The 18,579-nt window shown below is 46.2% G+C and overlaps 1 protein-coding gene across 1 annotated transcript in view; it reads left to right on the forward strand.

Moving 5' to 3' along the window:
• Positions 1–18,579, forward strand: part of KCNQ3 (potassium voltage-gated channel subfamily Q member 3) — a 271,766-nt gene that overhangs the window by 199,890 nt on the left and 53,297 nt on the right. The gene's annotated exons all lie outside the window — the stretch shown is intronic.

Genomic DNA, 18,579 nt, shown 5'->3' on the forward strand with positions numbered 1-18,579 from the left:
GTCTGGTGTTTTACTGCATTATCAGTTTCTCTTGTTTTTGACATATCTGTCCGCTGGAAACTAGAAATGAAGCTAGAGCATTAGCTTAGGGTCATCTCGATTTGCCATCTGTAGTCTAAGCCATTTCAGCTTATAAGGTTTTTTCTTAAAGTTGTAAGATCTTTGTCTGCATAAGGAACGAGTGAGAGGGAAATCTGTGAACCGACAGCTGATAAATCTCTCTTTCTTTCTCTCTCTCTCTCAATATCAGTGCATCATGGTCATATTTAGGACCACCTGTCCCAAAGAGATCATCCAGCAAGCATCAGATGCACTTAGGACCTAGATCACTGAGGCAAGAAGTATTTACATGAAAGGGCTTAGGGTGGGGCGGGCAAAAGGGCCTCTGTGGCCAGATCTGGCCCTCCAAGTGAGTTGATCTGGCCCACAGTGGCCCTGCTGCTCCCTTACCCCCAGGCCAATCAGGGCCTAGAGACCAGGGAGTGTGTGGTGCTTAGAGTCAACCTTGATGGTTGACTCTTAGCCCTGCGTACAGGGAGCAAGAGACTCCCTGCTCCCGTCCTGGAGGGAGTGCGTAGCCCTTAGAAGCACCATATGCTCCTTGCAGGATTGGGGCATGGCGGGAGGAGACTTTACATGCTCCCCCCGCCCCCAAGCCCTGATTGGCCAGGGGGAAGAGGGGAGCGTGCAAAGTCTCCTCCCACCGCCGGGGGCATGGGATCCTAGAGGGAACCGCCAGCTGTTCAGAATAGCTGGTGGTTCTCTGGGGCAGGGGCTGCAGGAGGAGCAGGCGGGGGCAGAGACTGCACATGCTCCCCAACCCCCAGACCAATCAGAGTCTGTGAGTGGGAAAGCCAGTCCCCCTTGCTTCCCCCCTGTCCTTCTATCTGAGGCTCCGCCCCTTCTTGGGCGACCCAGAGCACTTCACACCTGTTTCTTTTCCCTTAAGCTTGGATGCTTAGTTAGGCTCTGATTCTGCATAATCGGAGGTTTGCCCAGGACTTCAATAGAATAGAATAGAAATCCCTTAAAGGATTTTTTTTTTCATTTCATTATATTTTTCCCAAATGTTCCTTCTTAAGGGAATCAAACCTGAGCACTAATGTGCTCCATTTTTGTGTATTTGTTTAAAGACGAGAAGAAAGCAAGGAAACCAGTGAAGAGTGTGATCTGTCAAATTTCTTCAAGCATTCTGGGAAACCCTTTTTCTGACAGGGATGGTGAGTAAGCTAGTTCGGATACTCTGACAGTTTCAGAAATAGCAATCTAGTGTTTGTGGTGTCTAGGCCAGAACAAGTAGGGTGAGCCCTGCAAACCCATGGATATCCACATTATATCTGCGGGTATATGCATCCATAGATGTGAATGTGGATGTCTGTGGCTCATTTTTGCTGATACAGAGGCAGATATGGATACAAATTTTGCATCCGTGCGGGGCTCTACAAGTAGGAGTCCCTCCCTGCCACTTTCACCTGCAGTCATCTTCTGCCCCTCCCCTGGCACTCCTTTGGAAATGGGGTTGGGGATCCTGCCAGGGAGTGGGATCAGGGCAGAGGGGCTTGCTTGGCTCCACCCACCTGGCACTCCTGCTGGAGCACAGGGGATGCTCCCAAACATCAACTCTGCTCCCCAGCAGGAGCACCAGTTGAGCAGGGGAAGTTCCTGAGCCCTGACCCCTCTCCCTGGCTGATGTGCCAGGTGGGCAGAACAGTTCATGGTGTGGGGGTGCCTATTTTCCCGGGCATGCCTGGACACTGGCTCCATTGTCCCAGTAGCTAATCTTCCACTGCTGATAGGCAATATATGTTGGAATGTACATGTGTATTTATTAAAATGTGCTTCCAGTTGTGCTAAAAAGCATCCTGGCAGGTAGGACTGGAACCACTCTGCAAGACAGTCCCTCTGATACCCAGCTCCACCAGGTGCTCCAGAAGGATATCATGATTGATAATATCGAAAGCCGCTGAGAGGTCCAAGAGAATCAGCAGGGATGCACTTCCTCTATTTGTCTCCCAGTGAAGGTCGTTTGGAACAGAATGCAGTTTCTGTTCCAAAACCAGGCCCGAAGCCAGACTGAAATGGATCTAAATAATCAATTTCTTCCAAGAAAATTTGGAACTGCAATGCCACTGCCTGCTCGAATACCTTGCCCAAGAAAGGAATATTAGCAACTGGGGAATAATTATTCACATTGCGTGGGTCCAGGGAACGCTTGTCAAGGTGTGGCTTTTTTACCACCTCTTTCAAGGTGGCAGGAACCGTCTCAGATATGAAAGCCGCATTAATAATGCCCTGGATCCAACCAGTCATTCCTTCTCGGCTTGATTTAATAAGCCACGAAGGGCAGGGGTCAAGCGAGCACATGGTCGGTCGCACTCCTCCAAGCACCTTGTCTACATCCTCAGTCTGCAAAAGCTGAAACTGATCCAAAGAAAAACGACTAAGCAGTGTACTCAACACATTCTGAACCCCACTTACATGACAGCCAGAGTCCAAATCAGACAGGATGCAAGTAATTTTATCTGCAAAGTGCTTTGCAAACAAGTCACAGCAGATTGTGAGGACTCCTCCATTTCTTCACGAGGGCCAGGCTGTAAGAGGTCCCGCACCACTCGAAGCAATATGCTCTGGTCTAGGATTTAAATATATGATATTATGTAGAATTCTTGAAAAGGTACCTATATTTAGCCCTTGCTAGAACAGGAAAGAAGAGTACATACAAGAAATGTATGACCTGGCGTATTGGTAATTTTATTTTAACAATGTGCAACATTAGATGAAGCAATTGTTAGAGTAATCTCAAGCTATTTAGCTTGCTGCACTGTGAAAGTAAATGGAGAGGAACCAATATATTCTAAAGTCAACCTGACTTTAGGGGCTGCTTCTTGTCTCTTCTTTTATTGTCTCTTTTATGAGCTGTGGGTCTGTGAGACATCAACTAACTGGAAGGGACTGCTACTAAAATGACAAGAAGAGGTTGCTGGATCTGATGCTCAAGGTATCAGAAAACTGCTTTTTAGTTGGTGAGGAAAATATCAAGATTGTATTACCGGACATAATGGCTGGATTTGAAATGGACAGAGTGCGCTCTCTGAACTCTTTAAGCCATGTCTACTCTACAGATAAGATGGAAGCAGCCGCAGTCGATCTTCCAGGGTTTGACTTAGTGGGTGTAGTGAAGAGACGCTAACTCGAACTGAGAGGGTGCTCCCATCAATGCTAGTAGACCTGCTTCCATGAAGAGTAAGGGAAGTCGTAGGCAGAGTGTACTCCTTTCAATTTCCCTCAATGTGGACGGCGCCAAAATTTGATTTAAGATACTTCAACTCAAGCTACTGTGACAGGCTGCTGGCTAAGCCAAAGCTCTGTCAGTACAGCCTGGCTGAAAAGGGCAATGGAAGACAGCAGAGCAAGCCTGAGAGGCTAATGGGAAGCAGCTGTGGGCCTCATTAGCCAGCGGGCTAGATAAGGCAGCCAGAAGGGAAGTGGAAGGGGAGGAGCCAGTGAGTGGCTGAGCATGCTCCCCAGCCAGAAGGAGAAGTTAGATGTTTGCTGTGAACAAAGCTTTAAATAGACGGTGGTGAGAAATTGGCATGGGCAATAAAAGGTACCCGGTGATTGCACATGAAGGGGTCTCTGGTTGATTTGTGGACGAAAAAGGGATCCCAGGGCAAGGGGCCTGGCCGAGGACCTTACCACACTACACAATAAATGTAGCTGAAGTTGTGTATCTTAATTCAAACTTATCCCCTAGTGTAGACCAAGCCTAACTGACAAATAGAGCCCTGAAGAGCCTCTCGGAAGAGCCTAGTATGTGAAATATTCCCAGTCAACCCTCTAACTTAGATACTGGTGTATGGCAGGACTTAATTACATGCTCCATACTAGGAGCATGTTGAATCACTGGTTGTTAGATAAACTACCTCTGACTCCTCATTACAGCTGTTTAGCTTTCACTTAAAGGGGGGGACCTTGAGATGTGCTTAATAATGCTAAAAGCAAGCTTGGTGTTCATGTGTTTATTTTTAAAATGTCACAGTGACTGAAATAGCTCACACAAATTAAAGTGCGGTGGTCTCCATTAAATTCTTTAACATTTTGTCCTTGGCCAAGTTTTTACCATAAATACACTGGTAATGTAAATTACTTGAGAACTCAGTGTGGCCAGCTAACTCCATTTTATGAAGGGTCCTGCAGTATGTAGTGTTTGGCTTCAGGTCCCAGTTCCTAACGCTAGGTGAGGACCGTCGTTTTTATCTTACTATACATTTTAGAAATGTGCTTCTCTCTGTCTGTGAGTTCGTATGTTCAAGAACGCCTCTTAAATAGTAAGAGCTAGGACCACCAGCTTCCTCTTATCATAACTTAACGCAAAGTAAGGGTTTGGTTGTGCTAGGAAAATGGGATGTGCCTGGAATAGGATTGCTTCTCATAAAACCATGCAGAAAAGAGACAGAATTACTAGGCAGGTAAGGCGGCTGGCTGGGGGTCCCCGCCTGTCCAGGACTGCCCCAACCCCGAGTTTCCCAACTCCACGTTCCCAAGTGTGTGTGTGTGTGTGTGTGTGTGTGTGCGCGGGGGGGAGAGCTATGCCCCCTCCCCCCAGTACAGGAACATTGCTGGCTGTTCCGTTGGGCAGGGAGCGAGGGGAAAGTGTAGTTTGCTGCCCTATAAATTAACGCTTAGAAAAGGAGTATTATACAGGCATGAAAAGGTTTATATGCTGTCTCAATATACAAAAAAAAGTGCTAAATTCTCCAGACTACTTTACACTCCTACAACAGCCACTGCAGCATTGGGGAGAAGAGGGTAGGGCTGGTGGCACAGCAAAACTCAGGTCCACTTTTCTCTCCATCTTCCTCTTTTCTAAGGGAAATTCAGGATGCCCCTTTTAGACTAATGTATACTGGAACCATGCGACTTAGAACCATAGAACGATAACTTTCTCCTTGCAGTCATCACTGTTCAGTATCTCCTACTGCAAAGTAGTAGAGAATCATTCCAACATCTATATAGTATGGCTGAACATTGACTGAACGGGGTGGGGGGGGGCGATTAAAAGGGGCGAAGAGGAGGAGGAGTTGATCATGCTGGATCATGCTGGATAAATAGGATGAGATCCAAGAACAGTAAAATTTGGGCTACACATCAGGGGAAACACCCTAAAGTATTTTTAGACTGCAACATAGTCCACTAGGAAACACTAGAGACCCTGTTTGGAATATATAAAATTAGACTAGCCAAAACTTTAAGCATCATAGACTAGATGAGCTAATAAAAGTGTTGCTATTTTTGTAAAGAAGGGAATCAGAGTTTTCCAGGTGATTAGTTTGTTGCCAACAATAGAATCCATAGTGACTTGCAAAGGCAGTTGTTGAAATGCCCTTGAATGTCATCCGCACATTCTATTCTAAGAACTGTGAATCAGCTCTGCGCATGTGAGAACTAGAATTCTGCCAAATGCATGATGGTGGTTTGAGAACCAAAGCAGATATTCAACAGGAGAGGGATGGATAGAGAATCATAAAGAATGGTACTTGGGAGCAAATTGGATATGGCATGCAGTGCCCAATGGCAGCCAAAATGGCCAGTGTAATTTTGGGCTTCAAACACAGAAACATCATGAGATAAAGGAGGGAGATACTAGCTACTCTCCATACGTCACTGAGGAGAATGCATCAAGAGTAGTGCCTTTAACTCTGGCCACCTCAGTCCCAGGAGACGGTCAATAAACTCAGGCAGAACAGTGAAAAGAGCCACACAAAGTTTAGAGAGCTTGTGGGGGACTTGCTAATGAGGAAAGATTTAAAAGCACCAAATACCATCACTTGGCTAAACAGCCTGAGGATGGGGAGTCATATGACAACAGTTAACAATTGCTGGAAAGGAGTCAATATTGGGGCAGAGAAGAGGATTTATTTGCAGTGTTAAAGTAGCAGACAGTGCAGGATCATTGAAAGAAGCTTCTAGAAATCTATCTAATGGTAACATCTATTCAGCTACAGAAGAGTCTCCTAGTGGATGTGGTGGAAGGCCCATCCTTTGGGATATTTACAACAAGGTTAGAAAAAGAACCAGAAAAAGGTATGCTAGGGATCAAGTCGACACGAATAGGTTGGTGGTAGAAAAGGCTTAGTGCCAGGAGGAGTTGTTCATTGTTATTTTCTACAGTTCATGTATGAGTTCTCAGCAAAGCATTTAAGGCTATGCTTAAAGTTAAGTGTATGAATAATCCTACCAATCTTGATTGAGCTACTCATGTGACTAAAGTTAAGCACCTGCTTACATGCGTTAGTGGGTTTGGGTCTTGGTCCAGATTTATGACACTAGTTTTCATTTTTTAACGAATGAAAGGTCCCAAATTTTGTTCCAGTTGAGATGATGGAATTGCCTTAATGGAGAGCTTGCCTTTTTTTTAAAAAAAGACACACCCACCTCCCTATCGCATGTTATGCTTTCTCCTGGAAGTTGGACAGAACTGTCTTTATTTGAAACAGTCAAGTTAAACAGGGATAATACAATCAGAGATATTAATGTGTCAAGTGAGTAAATGGAGCCATCGCATATTATGTCAAACAACATTGTTGCATATGCTGGTGAAACATTTCAGGAATATAATCGGGCTGCTCTGGAGAAGGCTGATAACCTCCTCCAAAGACTTCCACTTCAGACTTCAAATTAAATATTGCTTGCTTATGGAGGATCATCCTGACTTTCTGAAGGCTGATTAATTGCTTATGGTAATGCAGAGTGAGCGAAATACTTGAAAGTCTAGTCAAATTTACATAGGTACAATACTACCGGGTGTGTAAATCAAAGTTCTCGTGCTATGAAGACCTTTGAATTGCTTATCTGAGGTTTGCCTTCAAGAAGGATATGATTCATCTGCCATCCCAGCCCCTCTCATTAATTCATAAGTGACAACGGGTTGGAGGTGAGGAGAAAGCATATCTGCATCTCATCAAAAGGATGATCTTCAGCTGCCCTTGAGTATGTCTTATGGGGAAAAGGAGGAGAGCACAACGACCCTATCCTTTAAACAGGATGCTTTCTGAGTTCAAGGGAATAACCCCACTAGTGTTGCTACAGTGTTCATTGGTCCATTGGGGCCATGTTTGCGGGGGGTGACTAGGGTGTCACATCCAGCAACAAGTGATTGTCCCACCATTTTGGGAGACTCGTGGCATTTGGGAATGCTGCCTCTAGCTGAGACCTGTGGGGGGGGGGGGGGGGGGGGGAGTGTGTCTGTCTTAGATCAGGGAAGATTGAAAGAACACTGATGGGCTGTGTCTAAACTGGCTAGTTTTTCCGGAAAATCAGCCGCTTTTCCAGAAAAACTTGCCAGCTGTCTACACTGGCCGCTTGAATTTCCGCAAAAGCACTGACGATCTCATGTAAGATTGTCAGTGTTCTTGCGGAAATACTGTGCTGCTCCCATTCGGGCAAAAGTCCTTTTGCGCAAAACTTTTGTGCAAAAGGGCCAGTGTAGACAGCTCAGATTCGTTTTCCTCAAAAAAACCCCGATCGCGAAAATGGCGTCCGTGCCAATCTAGACGCTCTGTTCCGAAAATGCTTTTAACGGAAAGCTTTTCCATTAAAAGCATTTCCGGAAAATCATGCCAGTCTAGACGTAGACATGGTGTACACTGGCCACGAAATCTAGTTTACTTTCAGGGATGGGGAACCTTTTTTGGGTCGGGGGCTGCTGACCCACAAAAAAGTCAGTCGGGGGCCACACAAAAGTAAGAAGCAAAAAAAGAAAAACCTCATAGCATGGGCTCCCCAATGCTCAGGGGGGAAGCCTCAGGGGCCAGATCCAGGCAAGCTGGGGGTGCATCCAGCTCCCAGATTTTAGGCTCCCCACCCCTGTTTTAAATGAAGGTTCATATTGTTTCATATTTTAACCGCCTGGGTTTGTGTACCTCAAATGTGCACTCTTCCCAAAACACCCTAACCAAACTGGCCTAGCGGGAATGGAAGAAGCCAAGTTAGATCACCACCCGTGTCTCTCCTAGGGATGGCAGTGGGTAACTGGTTAACAAGGGCTGGGAGGCAGGCGGCAGAGCCAGCAGCCCCTCTGCCACTCAGGGCTGGGAGAGAGCAGGCAGCAACCTCATGCAGGGCTGGGAGGGAGACTGGCAGCAGCTCCCCTTATGTATGGGGCCAGAAGGTGAGCAGCTGGGAGCCATGGGCTGGCAGCTCCTCCAGCTGGACTGGAGCAATCCCCAGCCCAGGATCCCGTTTAATCAGTGAACCGGTTAAACTTAATGTTTAACTAGTTAACAGATTAAGCGGGATTTTATATCCCTAGTCTCTCCTCCTCCTCCTTCACTATAAGGAAAATCAGGGCAGTGCCACCCTAAAAGAGCTGGCTGCTTATTCTGCCTAGTGAGAAAAGCACTTTTTCCTGCGGGGTGACATAGGTTTGTCAAACAGTTCCACTGTGTGGGTGAGCAGGGCAGTGCAGCGGGGCTACTGTCAAGGAAGAGGATGAATGAACAGGGCAGTCTTTTTAATCTCGTCTGAGTGAAGACTGTGCTTTTTGTTTTGTTTACAAGACAAGCAGGTTGTTTCAGAAAGGGAGCCTAGGCTATTTGTCTTGTTCTGATTTACCATGACCCACTGGTGATGTGTATTATCCACAGAGGAGAGGAGTCTGTTACATCCCCAGCTATGTTCTGGCCTGTGTGCTCAGGCTGTAGCAGCTCATGATTTTAGCTGTAGAGATCCTTGTTGCATCAAGCTAAGGTTGCAAAATGACAGGTAGATCTAGAGTTAATGCAGGAAAACTCAGTGTGGGGAGAACAAACAGAAGCTCTGAGTCCTGCCCCCCTCCACCATGCAGATCCCAGCCAATCCACAGCGATGGAGCCCCTGGAAGCTCCCCTTGTGGAATAGGGACGCAAGATAAACACTAACATGGCCTCAGGCAGCATTTACGTTTTCAGGGATTCCCCATGAAGCTGGGGATCATGTGTAGTCCCAGGCCTGCTCCCTCCCCAAGTGTAGATCTTTGACCTTGCAGAGGGATCTTTGCAGAATCCAGGGAATGGGGCAAGTACCATGAGGATGACTGACCTCTCTGCTCACAGCCACCCAGCCTAGGACCATAATATGGCCCATTCCTCAGCCCTTCTACTGTGAAATCATTTCGAAGAGATGGGGTTGAAAACAACCTGCCTGACTCAGCCATATTGAGCAGCTAAAGGCAGCAGCCACGGCACAGCATCTGGACCAGTCTTTCCTCTGTGAGTTCAGATTTAGACACTGACTAAAATGTGAGACTATATTCCTGTCCCCATAGGCGGTGGGTATAGTAGGCTGCTGCCGACGATTCACTGCTGGAAATCTGGACCGTGGTGTCCCGCCTTCCCTAAGAACCCCATTGCCTCCTCACTCCTCACCATGTCCCTCCTTCTGCAGACAGGGGAGTGAACAGTGATGCAGAAAGCCTGTGGGAGCTTCAGGGCACAAGGAGATGGCACTTGAGGAGGCTTCTGACTTGACCCAATCCAACTTTAGCAGCACTGGGGCCAGCCCAGCGCTCGGGGAGCCTGGCAGCTTGACCTGGCCCGACTGGTGGCAGGGCAGACCTATGGCTGCGGAGGCTGCTGGCTCAACCAGGTACTGGTGCTCAGGGCTTAGAAGAGCAGCTCAGTCTGCATAGAGGAGGGGAATGGTGGCACTTTGGCCCAACATGGCTGGGGCAGGCAGGCCAGGGCTCCCCCAGTCCAGGGGCCCTTCTGGAATTTTCCTTTATGGAGGGGAGGCTTCGGGGCTCTGGCATGCTGGAGTGGGCCTTAGGCGAAAGGGAAGGAGCTGACAGGCTTGCCTCCCCAAAGCTGGGGTTCACCCGCCACCCATGTGTGTCCCTCACAGTCTTACCATGGGAGGGAATGGGAAAGGTTTGTGGAGAGATCAGCAGGAAGATGTTTAAAGAACCTCTGTGTGAATGATCCTGGTTTCCTGTGTAGTCCAAGAATTTCACTAGGTTTGCAGGTGACCCCCTGGCTTTTCTCCCTTCAGCTATGATGTTTTTGAGGGAGATCTCCTCTCCTGTGGCTCTTAATGTGGGAAGCAATGGTCTCTGCATTGATTTCAGGCTTTGTCAGAGCACCCACATTTGGTCTAAAAAGACTTGCAAATTTTGGAGGAGTTTGGGCCCAGTTCTAGTCCTCAGGTTTAGGATTTTGGTAAAACACAAGGCAATCTCTACAGTAAGCCAATAGGCAGCTACCCAGCCCTGGGAGGTAAAATAAATCCCCTAAGTAGAGTTCAAGTCCTGTTCCTCGGAGCTAGCTTTATTAACACCAATAAAATTGAAAAGCAAAGAGCAAAGCAACTCAGAATATATGGTTATACACCCACCAGAGATTAATCAACCCCAGGTAACAAGCATTATAGGAGCTTCACCTTTGCTTTTATGGCCCCCTCCAGATCATTCATGTGATAAGTAGGACATGGGGGCTTCCTTGTCACCCGTTCACACTGTTAAGAATCTTTAACGCTTGTCTCAGTGTCTAGATTGCGTTTTTTCTTTCAGGACTGCAAATACTGGAGTAAGAAATGGCAGCTTTTCTGAACGTGGATTGCAGGGGGGTAAACAAATTAGCCAGGCTGCTCTTAGGAAAAGATTGCCTAGTGCTGAAACTCCAGAAGGCTGGTATTTGAGCAACCTAATACTGCTGCCCCAGCACATTTAAAGCAGTTTGTCAGACTCTAGGGACACCTGTGGTGGTGTTGCTTTGGGCACTGAAGCAAAGAGCTTTTAAGAATGTGTCTGAAGAAGAAGGAGGTGGAGGTTTGCTAACTAGGTGCTGTCTCTTGGCTTGTACATGAAGGAAACCTACTTTAAAAAGCTCTTAGTACATTTTTCTTTAAATGGCCCCTGCTTTGAAGCACAGATTTCTTCATGATGTTACAAGTTCTTGCCCTCTCCCTGCAAAGAGAGAATTTTTTTCCCCTAAGGAAAATTGGAACAAAACTAATTTTGATAAACTCCTGGCAATGCAGAAGCTCAGGGCAAAAGACCACAAGCTTCCAAGCTGACTTGCAGAACTAACCATTGTAGAAAACTAACAGCAGTGATTGGAGAGAGAAGGCGAGTAAGGTAATATCTTTCATGGAACTGGCTTCTGCTGGTGAGAGGGAAGAGCTCGGAAGCTTCTCTCTCTCACCAACAGAAGTTGCTCCCAAGGAAGATGTGTTTTGTTAGTCCAAGGTGCTGCAAGACTATTTGTTGTATTTTAAGTTTTTCCAGTTACTGACTAACTTAGCTACTCCTCTAAAGCTTATCCACCCATCTCTCTAATGCCTTGTGGTCACTGCAGCTACAACACTGCATATGGCTGGTGAAGATACGCATGACTACTTCCTTGCTAATGCCAAATAAGCGCATGCTGATTAATTGTTCCTCTGTAGTTTAATATAAATGGTCTTTGAATCTAGAGTCTGAGTTTTTTTTTTAAATACATTAATTGCATATGCATTGATGTCTTGGGTTGGGTCTTCTGGAAGCACTGCATATTGTACCTCTAGATCTAAAACCATGAGCTGTTAACTCCTTGAGCAGGTGCATTAACTTTAAGTAATAAACTTATTAACAATTGCCTGTGACACTTGAGGAGCACAAAGAGCACAGTGTGAGACATGCAGGGTTGGCAAGATTCAATTGTCATCTATAAAGGTTGGAAAAGGTCTACATGGAAATCAATAGAAAAATACCAACCCACAACTCCGAGCAGGCATGTAACCTGCTCCTGCACTTACACCCACCGAGACTGGGTGTCAGTGACCCTTCAGTAAGTCATGGAGCCTTCTGCAGCCCTGCAGTCTTGCACACGCTCTCTCATTCACCAGCTGGGAGTGCAGGGGGTCTCTGCTTTGCCAGGAGCTGCTCATTCACACTTGTGACAGGGGAGCTGCAGAGGGCACCTTGCAGAGATAGTGACACACAGTTCCTGCAGGTACAAGCTGGAGAGGGGAGGCTGCAGGCCTGGCAGTGTAGAGTAAATATAACCCAAGCACCGAGGCTATGTCTACACTGGCACGATCTTGCGCCAGAGATATGCAAGTGAGGCTAAGCGTGGAATATCACCGATCCCCATTTGCATACCTAATGAGCCTCTATTTTTGCTACGCTGATTATTTTCAGGAATAACGGCATTGCACAAGAGGGCTTTTCTTGCGCAAGAAAGGGCAGTGTAGACAGCTCCTTCTAGCGCAAGAGCCTCTTCTGCAAAAATGTCAGCTCATTAGGTATGCAAATGAGGCTCAACTATATTCCACGCCTAGCCTCATTTGCATATCTCTGGCATAAGATCGCGCCAGTGTAGACATAGCCCTACTGGGTGTGATCCACTGTCCCATGTATTGGCCCTTAAGTCACTTACAGCAGGGATGGGCAAAAGGGCCTCCGTAGGCCAGATCCGGCCTGCCAAGTGGATTGATTCGGCCCACGGAGGCTCTGCCGCTCCCCCGTCCCCAGGCCAATTAGGGCCTGGGGCAAGTGGAAAAGAGCACGAAGTTTCCTTCACCCTGCCAGGAGTGCATGGCGCTTAGAAGTGCCACACGCTCCTAGTTGGGTGGGAGGGGGCTTTGCGTGCTCCCCCGCTCCTAAGTCCCGATTGACCTAGGGGCAGGGGGAGTGTGCAAAGTTTCCTCTACCCTGCCCCCACCCTGCGAGGAGTGAGTGGCGCTTAGAAGCACCACACACTTCTGACAGGGTGGGAGGAGGCTTTGTGTGCTCCCCTTCCCACAAGCCCTGATTGGCATGTGGATAGATGGGGGAGCGCGCAAAGTCTCCTCCCACCACCAGGGGCATGAGCGCCTAGGGGGAACCTGGGCAGGGAGGCAAAGGCACTCCACTCCCAGACCAATCATGGTCTGTGGGTGGGGAAGCATTCTGGCCCCGCCCCTTCTGACGTGGCCCAGGGCCACTTCAAAAATGTGATTGCCCACCCCTGACTTACAGAGCGAGAGAATGAGTCTGCTGTACAGCCTTAGCTGAGCGCCAGCTGCCTTTTAGCTCAAGTGGTAAAGGCTCATTCACTAAGCTCCGGAGGTCCCAGGTTCAGTGCCACCTGTCAGCATTGCACAAAGACTTCTGATCAAGGCGGCAAGAAGGAGGAGGAGGAGCCCCCAACAAGACCTATTCAGAAGTGGGGTGTCCATTTATGTTGGGAAGGGGGATTGTTCCAGCTTGCTGAACAACTCTCAGAAACTTAACATTAAAACCGATAAAATAAAAATATTTTTCCCACTGAAATTAAAACAAATAAAAATGAAAGGATTCTGCCAGGCCTAGATATGCACTAGCCTATGATTGCTGAATGGCCCAGAGGATTGGTAAGGAAACACTGAGCGTCTCACTTCTAGGTTTGAATCAGTAGTAAGCAAAACCCAATGGGTGAGGCAGCATGCTCTGGGGGAATGAACACAAAGCCGGGTGCCAAGTTCCACCACCTCAGATGTGGCCTTTGGTCAATCTCTTCACCCTTTTGGTTGAGTTTTCCATTGGAGAGGGATATGGCTCCTAGCCTGCTTTAATGGGGCCTGGTACAGTTTAATGAGTTAATGTTTATAAGAACTGTGTCTAACAGCCAGTTATTGTCATCACATAACAGCAGGTCAGTGACACATATCCAAGGAGCCAGTGTTCATGCTTCATGACCCCATGCCTCACTGGCACTTTTCTTGGCATTCTGAGAAGGAAGACTAAGGATCACAGGAGCATCAGCAGCACTCTTATATTACCAGGGGGCTTTGCCCAGGTCCCTGTGGGGCCACATGAGTGCAGCATGGTGCAGCTATCATGGTCACTTCCTGTGTTGAGCCAGTCTGCTGGATAATGTGCACTTCTGTTTCCTGGGCTGGCACCTCTACTCCACCCTGGTTCCAGGTCCCACTGGTGATATTAGGTAGCAGTTCCTCCATAAAACTGCGAGCATCACGTGTGGTTGGCATGGTTCATTGATGCCCCAGATGCATTACTCTTCTGTGACGAGAGAGAGACCCAGGCCCACACCTACCCGCAATACTCCAGATTGCAGACCCTTTTCTGGCTCCTCCAGAAACTCCTGCTGCATTGCTCCCCACATCTTTTCCTCTTGGTACTCCCCACTTCTGGTGTCACCAGATTGCAAGACCTCCCCGTCAGCCTCCTCCTGACACTGGCCAAGATGGCCGTCTATCAGTCCAGGAGGAAGTTCAATGAGGATGTTCTGGGCAGAGCTCTTCTCTGTGGTACCCTGCAGGCATTATCCGGAGTTATCTGCTTGCCAGGCCCTCATTTTGACCCTATGACATATAGCTCTGTCCTTGGTTTTTCATTTCTTGTGCCCCTGTCCTCTGTTGATTTCTGGGTCCTGTAGCCAGTGCCTCACCTGAAGGGATGGAGCTTTTCTTGCTTTCATAGACTCTGCCCATTAATCCCACTTATCAAGTCGGCCAGCACCTCTCACACTCATTTCAAAGATTAAATAGACATGAGGCAGGGTGGGAGTGGGAGACTTTCATTTCCTTTACACTGCTTGCCTGTGGATTTCATAGTCTGAACATTTGGAATGAGGGTGGTATTTTTTTTTTAATGGAGAGAAATTTCAGGAGAGAGCAGTATTGTTTCACTCTGTGGAACGTCGGTGCTCTCTAGTGGGTAAAACAAACCACACACTACTCAGTGGATAAGGCTTTTAAAGGAAATAGAATATAAATATCTTGTTTATCTTTAAGCCGTACATTAAGAGAACCTGGGCCTCAACCCTGCAACCTCTTTGGCACTTCTGTTGACTTCAGCGCTCGTGCAGGGCAGGGCTCCAAATAAAAGCTTTCTGCAAAAGTATTTTGTCTTGAATATTTTCAATATCAATCATTAAATGTTTATCTTAGTAAATTAAAAGAGAGGAGAAGAGACCTTGGTCCAGATCATTTGCAGGTGTCATGGGGAGGAATTCACATCACTTTCTTGATTAACTGGTAAGGGAACCCAGGTCTTCCCCATACACTAGGTTCCAACCTAGGGTCTCTAGCCAGCAGCCAAGGTCTGCTCCACAAAATTCCTTGCTATTGCCTTGCTAGACTTCTTCCTACCCAATTTTTCTCAAGTATTCTCCCCACAACCTCTAGTTTCCCCTTTGTCTCATGCCAGGTCTCACAAGGTTCTGCTTAGAATCCCCCAACTGAATCCAGCTAAAAATACCAACTTAAACCAACTTCCAACTTTCCCAGACTGGCCCTTTCTCCCCTCTCTCTGCTGCTGTTTCCCCTGCTTTGTTCCTTAACTGAACATTTACCAGCACTCTCTCCCTGGATGTCCAAACCCTGCCCTTCTTTCAGTGCATACCACCAGAGCTGCCTTCTTCATCAGAGTGGCTGCTTTATGTCTCCCCCTGTGCCAGCCTCTTCTATTCAGGGCTTCTCCCCCTGGATTTCCTCCCCACAACAACATCCCTAGTCACAGTAAAGATCCTTTCTCTCCTGACTTCAGTCCCTTTATTTTTTTCCCTTTCCTGTCACTTTATGGCTCAGCAGCTTCAGCATGTGAGGTTATGATGCCACTTGCCACAGTTTTCATATAACCAAATAGCTTATGTCCTCCCACCCTGTCCTGTCTCCTTAGAAATGCACAGTAATGTTTTTAATGCTACCTCACTTTCCCTGTTCTCTCACCAGTCCATTCAGACTGTGTTCTTTCACTTGGACGCATCTCCGGTCTCACTTTATGAATAATTCTCCCTGAATTGCCACAGCAGATAGTCAACTGTTTTTTTAACCTTGCATGTTTCACACAATCTATCTTTGTGTGTGTTTAGTAGACATAAATTACCATTTAGGCCACAGTGACCTGTTGACATTCTAAATATAGGCAGTGTGCTTCTTCTGTATAAACCCTATCCTCAAGTCTAGGACTTATTTGACAGAACCTTTGTCCTTTTGTTCTCTTTTCACTAGCTCCATAGTTAAGCACAATATTTCACTGTCACACCTGCTTTCAGAGTTTCCCTTACTGATTGGGGTTGTACTCAGTAAAGAGTCAGGTGTGATAGCAGCTATATTAGGGTATACATACCTTAGCCAAGTAGGTGCCAACAGAGCACCCATGTATTCGACCATCATAATGGCCACCAAATTAGATAATGCCATAGATCTCTTAATTGTAGATTCAGGGATACAAAAGGCCATTCCCACACTACCAATGTTGTCATCTTTAGGTTTGTCAATATAGATTTGACAGTGCTGACCCCACTTTTCATGTATAAACTCCTAAATGCTATTCACCATTGTCATGCTGTCTGGAGTGGTGCATGACTATGAATGCTAACCTCAGGCCAGATTATTAGAAGGCAGGACAGAAACCCCAAACTGGGTGTATGTTGTATAATTACATTTCCCCAACCAAGTAACAAGTGTAAACTCCTGAAGTACTATAATGTTCTTAATGTGGCATTACAGACAGTTCCCTTGGGCATTCCAGTCTATCTTACCTCCCAGCCAATCTTGATTATGTGATAGATAGTCACTTACACCAAAAATGACACTGCAGTACAGACAGACATTGAGCAGATCTGCATGGAAAGGCTCTACCTGTGGAACTTCCCAGCATGCAGGCACACTTCCTCTCTGGACTCAAGTGTAAGCCCAAAATTACACTGTCTTGTGCTGCACAGGGAGCTGTACAGTGTAAGCTCATGCAATTCACTGACTGGCATTGTGGAAAGGAATATACAACAGCTTTCTGCTCTGAGTTATGACTCCCATACACTGGTTTAGACAAAGCAAAAATAAGTACAAAGATGGATTTTAAGTGACTATAAGAGTTAGCAAACAGATCAAAGCAGATTGCCTAGCAAATAAACAAAACACACAAACTAAACCGAATATACTACATACGTCAGATATGAATAGCAAATTCTCACCCTAAATGGTATCAAGCAGGCTACAGATTCTTAAGGGGAAATGTATGCTGCCTTACAGCTTAGAAACCCCACATATTCCATTCACAGGCTAAAAATCCCCTTAGTCTGGGTCCAACTCCCCAGTTCGGTCTTTGTTCATCAGGGGTTTCTAGTAGTCTCTTTGGTAGGGAGTCATTGAAGAACTATGATGATGTCACTCCCTTTCCTTAAATAGCTTTTGCTATGGTGGGAATCCTTTGTCTCAAAGCTTGGCTTCCAAACCAGTCTGTGGAAAAACACTAATATCACACACAAGATGGAGTCTGGTATCAGGTGAGCTGGTTATATGTCTCTGTAGTGTGGTAGCAGCCATAATGAGAGGGCTGTTAGTAGCATCCTCAGGAAGATACGTTTCTTCTTAGTGAGCTATCTAGAGAGATTCTTTTGCCTGATGGTCATTCCCCAGGCATAAACACATTTGTAATGCAGATATAGAGTAAATATTCCTAACTTTGGATGCAAAAATGTTGCATGCATACAGATAGGACGATCCTATTCAGTAAATCATATGTTTTTTAATGATCTCACATGACCTATCTTGCATAAGATACATCGTAGGTATGTCATAATCATATCATACTAATATCTCAGTGAAGAATACAGGGTCCAGTGTTACAATGAGGAACAGATATTACAATTAGGGTTAATATATGAAGCATCCTACAAGCATTCCATGAAGTCTAAACACAGGATTAGAACTCTAATATCGATTACAATATCCCTAACACACAGGTGAGCCCCATTGGTTTCAAACTATGCATTTGTCAGTGTTCAGTGAGGTCTTGGGACATTGTCATGAGCTGTCACCTGGTTTGTCAGCATCACAGTAATATTTTACAGTTCTGCTTTTTCCTCTGTCTTTATAGAATTCCAAATCCACAAATAGTGAGACAACTGTCCAGTTGTAATCTGACTGCTCCTGGCTGAAGATTTCAAGCTCTTCTTGTCCTTCCTTTTCATTCACATTTCCTTCCCCCCACCTTTTGACCGTTAGCCTGTTGGAGTATTTGGCATCCAGTTACATCTTGTCTACTTAATTCCCAACAGTCCTTACATATTTATTTAGTACCCTTATTCACTGGCCATGTCTACACTATACTTGGCCACGTCTACACTATATAGTGGTACCACATGTGATCCAAACTTGGGTTTGGAGACAGACGTTCAATTTTTTTAATTGTTGATTTTGAGGCTGAAGTGAAGGTTTGGTATCCATATTCGTGCCCTTTTCAGCATCGTCAGTGAGTTGTTGTTGTTGTTGTTGTCAGTGAGTATTGTTCCCAACAATACTTTGAGGCAGATTTATGCTTTTTATACATTTACTCTTGATATTAACTATACGACCCTTCCAAGTTAATCAACCATAAATCCTAAGAATGTAAAATTGTAAACTACCTGAATTGTCTCTGCATAGAAATTTTGGTTCCATACTTCCCCCATTCTTTCAGTGAAAATCCAGTCCCTTTCTTCTCTCAACTTGCTCTATTTATATTAACAACCCAGCTTCTCCTGCAGCTAGGCTTCATAATAATTAAGCATTCCCCCACCCTCCATGTACAACCAGTTAGCATAATTGGCCTTTTAGGCCTGTATCAACCCTTCCAGCGCCTAGGTGGAGTACATACTC

The sequence above is a fragment of the Pelodiscus sinensis genome, chromosome 2 (genome assembly GCF_052426305.1).
Source record: "Pelodiscus sinensis isolate ZL-2025 chromosome 2, ASM5242630v1, whole genome shotgun sequence".
Taxonomy (NCBI): domain Eukaryota; kingdom Metazoa; phylum Chordata; order Testudines; family Trionychidae; genus Pelodiscus; species Pelodiscus sinensis.